We start from the raw sequence: 9,480 nt of genomic DNA on the forward strand, positions 1-9,480 counted from the left end.
AGACTGGCAGTCAAATCTTATTGTGAAGCTGGTGATGGAACAGAGTCTTCCATCATGCCTACAGGCAATGGTTTGGCTTAGGTAGCACAGGTTACCTGTAAGCTCCAACACCTTGCAGGTAGTCTTTAGGTCTGACAGCAATTGGGGCCAGAATTTCTGTTGCTAAGTGATGCGGTTGTAAAGCACAACGTCACATGACCACATTGCTTAGCAGCAGCAATCCCAGCACTTCCTGTTGCCATCATTAAGAAAGAATTGTGGGTCGTTAAGTGAGTACCTCCTTGCAACTTCCTGCTGGCTTCCCGCAAGCCAAGTCAATGGGGAAGCTGGCAGGAAGTCACAAGTCCCAGGCAGCTTGCAATCCGGCCAACAGGCAGGTACGTGACTGCTGCCAGGTGGGAGAGGGTGTGCAGGTGGCCGCCGCAGGTAAGGGGGGTGCTGCGGGTGCTGTAGCCAGGCTCCTCAGGGGAAAAAGCTGCTGGAGTGTGAGTGACTTACCTGAGCAACCTGCAGCCTTCCCTGCTGGCTTCCCCACTGACTTTGCTTGTACGAAGCTGGCAGGGTAGGGCGCAACTGGCAATCATGTGACCACGGGACACTGCAACCGTCATAAGTGTGAGGCAGTTGCCAAGTTTGCAATTGCATGGCTGTGTGGGTGCTGGGGCTGAGACATTCATCCCAGTGTCCTTCCCAACCCAGCATTTGCAGTTGAATCTGAAGATTAAGCATGATCCAGGGCTTCTCAAACAGGAATCTGATAAATCTCTATATAACCTAGGAGGATTTTCTGTGAATACATGTGGATGTGTGCACATGCTGATAACTGTACAAGCCCTCCATTTCACTTCCCCAATACTGGGGAACTTATTCCAGATTGCGTTAGCAACATGCGTTTTTCTTGATCATAAGAGAACTTCCTCAACGGGCATGAGACTTGAGTATTATAACCTTGTCCCCAAAATAGCCAGGCCATGAGGGTCTTGCATGCTAGTTTCTTTGCTTGAAAGAGCTCAACCAATGACTCATTTCCTGTGTGCACAATCCACAGCCCCACTCAATACCATGTGCCTGGAATATGAAAACTGATGGCAGTTTTATGGATCAGAGAAAAAGACTAGATGGACATGAATGTTATTAGGCATAATTAAAGTGCTTATCATATGATGCTGCTTTGTAAACCCCTCAAACTGTCCTTGATCTGCCCTCAAAATGTCCTGGGTCTGCAAGTCACTATTATTAAGGCTGTAGGCTGCCACAAGATCCCCTAACTTCTTTCTCATAGAACTACATTTTATCTGCAGGGATTCAACAACTTCTTCTCTTCTTACTTTTTTTAAGTACTGAAGAGTCAGCAGTCCTCCTTGGTTATGGTGTCTGCATGACAAATGAGCTGTAATTGCAAAAATGCAAGATCAATTCAGTGGTAACCCACCAGGCCAAATTCAGCCAGCATTGGTCATATATTGAGACTTTCTGGATAGACTGATGACTCCTGTTTTATAGATAGCTTTTCTTTTAATGTACCCAAAACTAGCTAGCATACCTGCAGGACTCAATTAATTTATCAAACCTGTGATTACCAAATGGTATACTAACCAAAATCTTGCTCAGGCTTTACCAGGGAGTGATGGGGAGGCATACTCAGGATATAGCTGCTTATCTTCCCATGTTGAACAGGAAGATCTGATGGGAATTTGTATAAATATTCACTGGAACTTGAACAGAAACCTCAGAATGGTGACAAAACCAATGTGGTCAAGAGCTTAGCTTTATCAAGGTTTCCAATCTCACAGAGATTTCTAGTTAACTTCAAGTGAAAGTATATTGAAGTCCTTCCTGTTCAGTATGGATTCTAAGAAAAATGCAGGAGAGTTAGGACCAGAAAGGGCAGAACTGGCCCTTTGTGGACAACAAGAATAAATTCACTACATTGCCCCACAATGCTACCTACCAAGAATTGGTCTTTAGATGGCATTGAAAGGGGATTAAACAAATCTTAGAAGAACTTATCTATCAGTAGTTATGAGTCATGAGGGCTGAAACCAGACTCCAGAAGAAATGCCTGTTTGAATCAACTGCTGGAGGCAAAGCAAGGGAGACACCTGTTGACTTCAGATTCTGCATGTGGGCTTCCCAGAAGCATTCAGCTGGCTGCTGCAGGTAAAACAGAAGGGGGAATATCTGGGGTTATCTAACAGGGCTGCTGTGCGGCTCTAGTAATTGGTGGGTTGGGTCTGCTCGGAAAGCCAACATTTAAGCAGATATGCTCCCTGTTCTTTGCTCTGATATCCTACCCTACCATTTTGTTTTACTCTTTTTAATTTTTTAAAATGATCATTAATTATATGATTGTATTTATGTGTTGGCCCCATAAATGAATAAATAAAATAATAATAAATATTTATTATTTTATTACATATATATGTAATAAACATGTACAGAATAAAGTATTTTACAATATACCATATATTATGAGATCCTGTTTTGTGTAGTAGTTAAAGCACCAGGCTACAAACTGGGAGACTGTGAGTCCTAGTCCTGCCTGGGTGACATTGGGCCAGTCACTCTCTCTCAGCCCTAGGAAGCAGGCAATGGCAAACCACTTCTGAAAATCTTGCCAAGAAAACCACAGGAAATTTCACGGATGTATGTATGTATATATGTGTGTATGTATGTATGTATATATATAATATTTATTATTATGGCTCTAATTATTATCTCCAGAAATGGAAATGGTCATCTTGCATACTTTGGATGCCAAAGGTTAAAAAAGTCCTGTGCACCTCAGCTTTTCAATATCCTTAAGACTATTTAATTAAAAGAAATGAAATGAATGTTCCGTCTAGTCTTTGGTGTGTCTCCCAATGTGCTGGACTGCAACTCCCAGAAATTCCAGGGACCTTTACTAAAACTTCATAAGGCAGCTTCCCAAAATAATGCTTGCATCATGGCTGAAAAAGTAGAGTGATTCTCATCGTTTTGGCAAAGAGCAATTACATGATTGACAAACTGCATTTTAGCTGTTTTTTCACAAGCTCTACTGGCCTGATCTAGAGGTGGGGAGGAGTGGGGAGGCAGAGAGGAAATTTGCTGAAGCTTTACTGTGTTTTATGCAAACAACAGATAAAAATGTGGATGTTAGAGATGTTCTCACTTCCCTGCTCTTCAATCTACTAAAGATGTCCAGGATGTCCTTTTGCCTTCAGCCATATTTATTGTGACAACAAAAAAGCAGATCCATCCCACATTTCCTCTGCAATTTCTCCACCCCACTGCATAAGATGCCAAGGTAGAGAACCGATAAAGGAAAATTCTGTACTTCTGGTATCATTTCCTTTCTTCTGTTTGCAGGGTGGGAAAAGGCCAACGATCAGGGTTTCGCCGTCTTGATATAGATCCTGAATTGCCATTGTTTTGATGACCCACTTCAAAGCCATTTTAATCTCACTTCTGCATTTCAAGCAAGGATGCTTTGCGTCATTTCCAAGGTGGGCAAATCTTCAGGGATAGCAGAGCAGAAATTCAAGCTGGCCATTTTAAAGTGGGGAATGGCAAAATCTAGATGCAATGAAAAATCCTGGTCACTGTAGAAAAATACCATGCAACTCTCCCAAATTAATCAGCGAACATGTCTTTGCTTAAATTCCTGTCTAGGCGCTTATTATTGTGGGCAGCTTCAGGTCCCTTCCTCTCCCTCCTTATGGTACTTTATTTTTAATCAAGAGCCTTTTATTATCACAGTCCATTCTGCTTTGTGGGGGTTGTCTGGCATTTGGGACTCAAGGAGCGATTAAACGTTATAGTCATGAATGAGTCCAAAATGTGAGAAGTCTAAGCTGTTTACAATTTAGAAGCTTGCATTTACAAAGAGACAGACTGCATTCCCCCTTCTGTGTTCAACTTTCATTGAAGACAAACACGATTAGCTGCATAAGCAAGTGAAGAATTACAGTTTTCAGAGGCTGCCCTACCATCATGCTAAGGAAATAGCCATTTCAAGTAGCAATCTGGGAGAGATAGCAAATTTTGTGCTGGTTTCTTTTGTTTCCACTAGTATTCTGTTACTAATATTGTTGTTCACCATTTTTGTTGTTGTTTTGTTTATGTGATAAAGCACAGCAATGTTTGTTCAAGATCTTCAGAGCCACACAGTGTAAGTTGGCTACGTCTTCAGTCACTCATGGATAGCTTTACACAGCATGTCAACTGAATGCAGCTTTATTTGTGCAATAGACTAAACTCAGTTACTCTTAGCCTTGGTTAGTTGCAGGGGGACTTTGCATGTTATGTCTGCGTGACACATACCTGGCATTCACATTAATAACTTCTCTGTGGCATCTGCCACACAGTTGGAAACTTTAAGCAGAAGAATAGGGTTTTTTTCTACAGTAACTAGGCTTTTTCATTGCATTTAGATGTTGCACTGCAAAGCAGCATCTTCATATAATGCAGAGCTAAACTATGGAATTTGCTGCCATTGGATATAAATATGTCCACTAATTTTTAAAGATGGGCAAAGCGAATTCATGGGCTAGAGGCCTCTAAATGGCAACTATTTCAGAGTTACTTCTTAACAGCCACAGTGAGGGAATGTCTCTCTCCATGTCCTCAGATTGAGGATCCCACGCGTGGGCCATTGAGACATAGAAAACTAGAGAAGGTCAGCATTTGTCTGATCCTTCAAGGCCTTTTTACATTTTTCTTAGCCAATAGTGGAAATTCCTCATCATTCATCATTTTCCCCTCTTTTCATCATGATTTCAAGGACAACCTTAAAATATCTGAGGAACAATTAGCAGCCTTGCAGATCAGGATTTTTCCACAATATTTTCCCTACTCTAAAAAGGGAGGACCCTAGCTTAAATGATGCAGAAAAGTGACATGGCACACAAATGTCAGGTCTTCAATAACTCATCTTTGTTAGCTACCCGTATCATCAGCTTCAGAGGCGACCGTCAGATTCAGCCTCATGGTAGAGCAGCCCCATCTTCTACCTACTTTAGCTTCTACCTAAAGGAAAAGCTATAAAAACATTAGCTTCACCTTATATATGAGACTTTCTGAGTTTCTCAATGAGAGCCAATACTGCTGAAGGTATTGCTGAAGAGGACAGTTAAGAAACTGTTAACTGCTGGTGGTGAGGCCATGACTGAGCCTCCATTTGTGCAGAACCGGTTGAATTGCTTGTGCTCAAGGTATATATAGGCCTACACTCCTCTGTCGCTTACCTCCCCTTCACGCACGGCCAATTTGACAGGCACACCTGCAGCCCTGAGCAAATAATTCCTGTAAATTGTGATTTGGGTTATTCTAATCATGTCTCTATTCCATGATAGTTGTTTAAGTTTCCTGTTTGTAGCTATGGCATTACTTCATGTTTGCTTTTAATGGTGTCTTTATTTGCTTTGTGCTTTTTATTTGTGTACTTGTGAGTGTGTGTGTGTATTAGTCATTCTGAGTGCCATTTTCCTTAGCAGAAAGGATCTTTATTATTCTGAATTATACCCTGCCTTCAACCAATGGAATCCAAAGTGGCTAATAAAAATTGTAAACAAAGTTACACTAGAACTATTTAAGAAGCAAAAAAAGGGGAGAAGGAACGTTATAGCTTGCACCTACATGGGATTCAGATGAGCAAAATGGGGAAGTCAGGGAAGATGTCCAAGTCCCCTATGCTAGTACCTGATCCAGGTCTCAGGTTAGGCTACCTAATTTTAAGGGGTCTCCTTGTTTCCAATAAGTGCTACTTAGTTTATATTTGTAAAAAAACAGATAGATTATGAAGCCACTGTGGGTCTCCAGGACACACATTCCCTTTTTCTCTTACCTCAAACCCAGTTCTTTGATATTGCTGTTGGATTTCTTGCCATACAGAAAAATTTGGAGCCAGAACTCTTTATCTGAGAAATCTAGTTTTGACTCCACTGTGCCTGGATCATCCACCAGCCACAGGATTATGTGCAAATCAAAAACAACACAACAACAAAACAGGTAGCCATAATCTATAAAGACCTGACGGGAATTTAAAAAAGCAGAATGGGTGGATTAACACCTAAGCTAAAATACTGTTTAGTTTATTTGATAAATGAGAATTGGTGGGGCTCAGATGACGTAGTGTATTATTTGAGCCCCACCAATTGTCATTTATCAGATAAACTAGAAATGGTGATTGTAATGAGTGCCTATTCTACAACACTATCAGACTCATGAGCAGGAATTCAAAGATATCTGATTTATTAAAGAATAGTATGCAGGATCACAGAGAAAGCTGAGAATGATAAAAGTGCGCCAAATGCAAACTAAAAACCCTCGGTGCAAATGAGATCCCTCCCCCCATAGAATCTTCCCAAGTTCACAATCCCAGGTACACCTAATGGCTTCTGATGGTCTGTGGGAAAAGTCCTTGAGCAGAGAACATAACCCAAACACATTCCACTGTAATGAACACAGATACAGAGCTTGGTACAAGGTTTCACAGCAGCTCCCTCCCAACAGAAACGCACGTCAGCGCCATGGCATGTGAAATGTTACGATGTACACTGAACATTGAAACAGTGAACATGACATACTGCCCCCCAGAAAGAAGGAAAACACTAAGCAGCAGGCTTCAAAGGGAAAGCCAAGTGGAAATGGCGAACTAAATCAGGAGCATTAACGTGGCGAGCAGACACCCATTCAGGATGAGGAAAGTGTTTCCATCGGACCAGATACTGGAGGGTGCCTCGAAGCTTGCGAGAATCAACTACCTACTTGACCTCAAAGTGCTGTTGACCGTCAATCATGATCAGAGCAGGAGGAGGAGGTTGGGGATGCCAGCAGGAGGAGTGGTGGACATGCTTGAGCAAGCTGCAATGGAAAACAGGGTGCAAGCGTTTCAAATTGTGAGGCAGGTCCAGTTTAACAGTAACTGGATTGATAAGACCAACAATAGGGAAAGGACCAATGAACTTGGGAGCAAGTTTTTTAGAGGGCTGTGGTGATTTGATAAATTTAGTAGATAGATACACCTGATCCCCAATCTTGAAGTCGTGTTGCAAGGAACGATGCTTATCAGCTTGAAACTTGTAAGCAGTCTGGGCATCAGCCAAAGCCTGTTGAATTACCGGCCAGGAATCAGCCAGCTTAACAGCCCAGTCAGAGGCAGAACATGTTTGGGAAGGGGGTTGTGGCAGTTCAGGGATGGGAACAAAGTCGTGACCAGAAACCACATGAAAAGGGGTTTGCCCGGTACTTTGATGGACAGCATTGTTGTAAGCCGCTTCAGCAAAAGGCACTAACTCTACCCAATCGTCCTGATGGTAGTTAATGTACGCTCTAAGAAATTGTTCAAGAGTGGAGTTTAAAATCTCAGTAGATCCGTCAGTCTCAGGATGGGAAGAGGTGGACAGTGCTTGTTTGGTGCCAATCAATTTTAAAAATGATTTCCAAAACTGGGAAGTAAATTGTGTCCCGTGGTCACTGACCAAACGGGAGGGCTACCGTGGAGATGGTAGATGTGGATGAAAAATAGGCGGGCCAATTGTGGGGCGGACGGGATGGATGCACATGGAATGAAATGTGCCTGTTTGGAAAAAAAATTTTTACAACCCAAATGACAGTTTTCTTCTGACTGGGAGGAAGATCCACAATAAAATCCATAGAAATCTCATCCCAGGGACGGGACGGGCTGGCCACTGGCTGTAGAAGCCCTTGTGGTTTCCCACCTTTACATTTGGACATTGCACAAACAGGACAGGAAGCCACATAGTCTTTTACATCGCGTCTCAAGGTAGGCCACCAGAATTGATGACGAACCAAATGTAATGTTTTAACAAAACCAAAATGCCCAGCAAGTTTATCATCATGGGAACACTGTAAAATGTCAGCTCTTAAAGTTTCGGGTACATAAAGGCGGTGTTGCACCCATGCCAGACCGTTTTCAAAAGAAACATTGTCTCTATTAGCTAGCAACCAAGTGTCAGATTTCAGCGCCTGGAGAAAGTCTTTCTGTAATTGACAAGGAACTTGCACTTTCTGCTTCCCAGACTGGGCTGGGGGCAGGGTTGCATGCGCACGGGTCTGGCTCCGAGTGACAGCAACCAAGCCCAGTTGTGGTTCAGTGAGAACAGTCCCAACCACATCTGCCACCTGGTCAAGGTCCTGAGGTAAATGTGACAAAGCATCGGCCAGAAAGTTTTTCTTTCCCGGAATAAATTTTAACTGGAAGTTAAAGCGACTGAAAAATTGAGCCCAGCGAATTTGTTTAGGACTGAGATGCTGGGGGGTGCGGAGGGCTTCCAAATTCCTGTGATCGGTCCAAACCTCGAAAGGGCATTTAGCGCCTTCCAGGAGGTGACGCCAGGCTTCCAAAGCGGCTTTTACAGCAAACACCTCCTTTTCTCAAACATGCCACCAGCGTTCGGTTTCAGAAAATTTTCTGGACAGATAAGCGCAGGGTCTTAAGTGATTTTCAGAATCTATCTGTAACAATATAGCCCCAACTGAGGAGTCAGAAGCATCAACTTGGACCACAAAGGGGCGTTCAGGATTGGGGTGCTGTAGAATAGGCTCAGCAGTGAAGAGGGTTTTTAACTTCTCAAATGCTGCGTGGCATTCAGGTGTCCAATTCAGCACTGCCCCAGGGTTTTTTACTTTGCGTGTCTCCCCCAAGCCCTTGGTACGGAGTAAATTAGTGAGGGGCAAAGCAATCTCAGCGAACCCCTGGATAAATTGGTGGTAGTAATTACTGAACCTGAGAAAACTTTGCAATTGCCTCCGGGTGCAGGGATGTTCCCAACTTAAAATCGCCTGAATTTTTGCAGGGTCCATTTCAATGCCCTTGTCAGACACCCTATAGCCCAGATAATCAAGTTGGGTTTTGTGAAACTCACATTTGGAAAGTTTGGCATAGACTTTGGCATCTCTAAGCTTGCTTAACACCTGTCTGAGGAGGCTTTCGTGTTCCTCCTCGGTTTCAGTGTAAATGAGAACATCATCTAAATAAACCAGGACCCCTTTAAACAAATGATCATGTAATACTTCATTAATCAATTGCATGAAGACTCCGGGCACCCCTGCCAACCCAAAAGGGAGGACTTTGTACTGAAATGAACCCAGTGGGCAATTAAAAGCGGTTTTCCACTCATCTCCAGCTCGTATGCGGATGCGAAAATAGGCTTCACGAAGGTCGAGCTTGGAGAAAATCTTGCCCTTAGACAAATGAGCTAACATGTCCTTCATGAGCGGGAGAGGGTACTTGTTGCAAATTGAGATGGAATTTAACCCTCAATAGTCCGTACAGAGTCGAAGCGTGCCATCTTTCTTTTCCCGGAATAGCACAGGGGCCCCAACTGGGGAATTTGCAGGTTCAATAAACCCCCTTGACATATTTTTGTCAATAAAGTCCCGTAATGCTTCAAGCTCCTTCTGAGTCATTGGATAAATTTTTGGCTTGGGCAATTGAGCATTGGGAACCAACTCTATTGCACAGTCAGTTTTCCG

This window comes from Candoia aspera, chromosome 6 (genome assembly GCF_035149785.1).
Source record: "Candoia aspera isolate rCanAsp1 chromosome 6, rCanAsp1.hap2, whole genome shotgun sequence".
NCBI lineage: Eukaryota > Metazoa > Chordata > Lepidosauria > Squamata > Boidae > Candoia > Candoia aspera.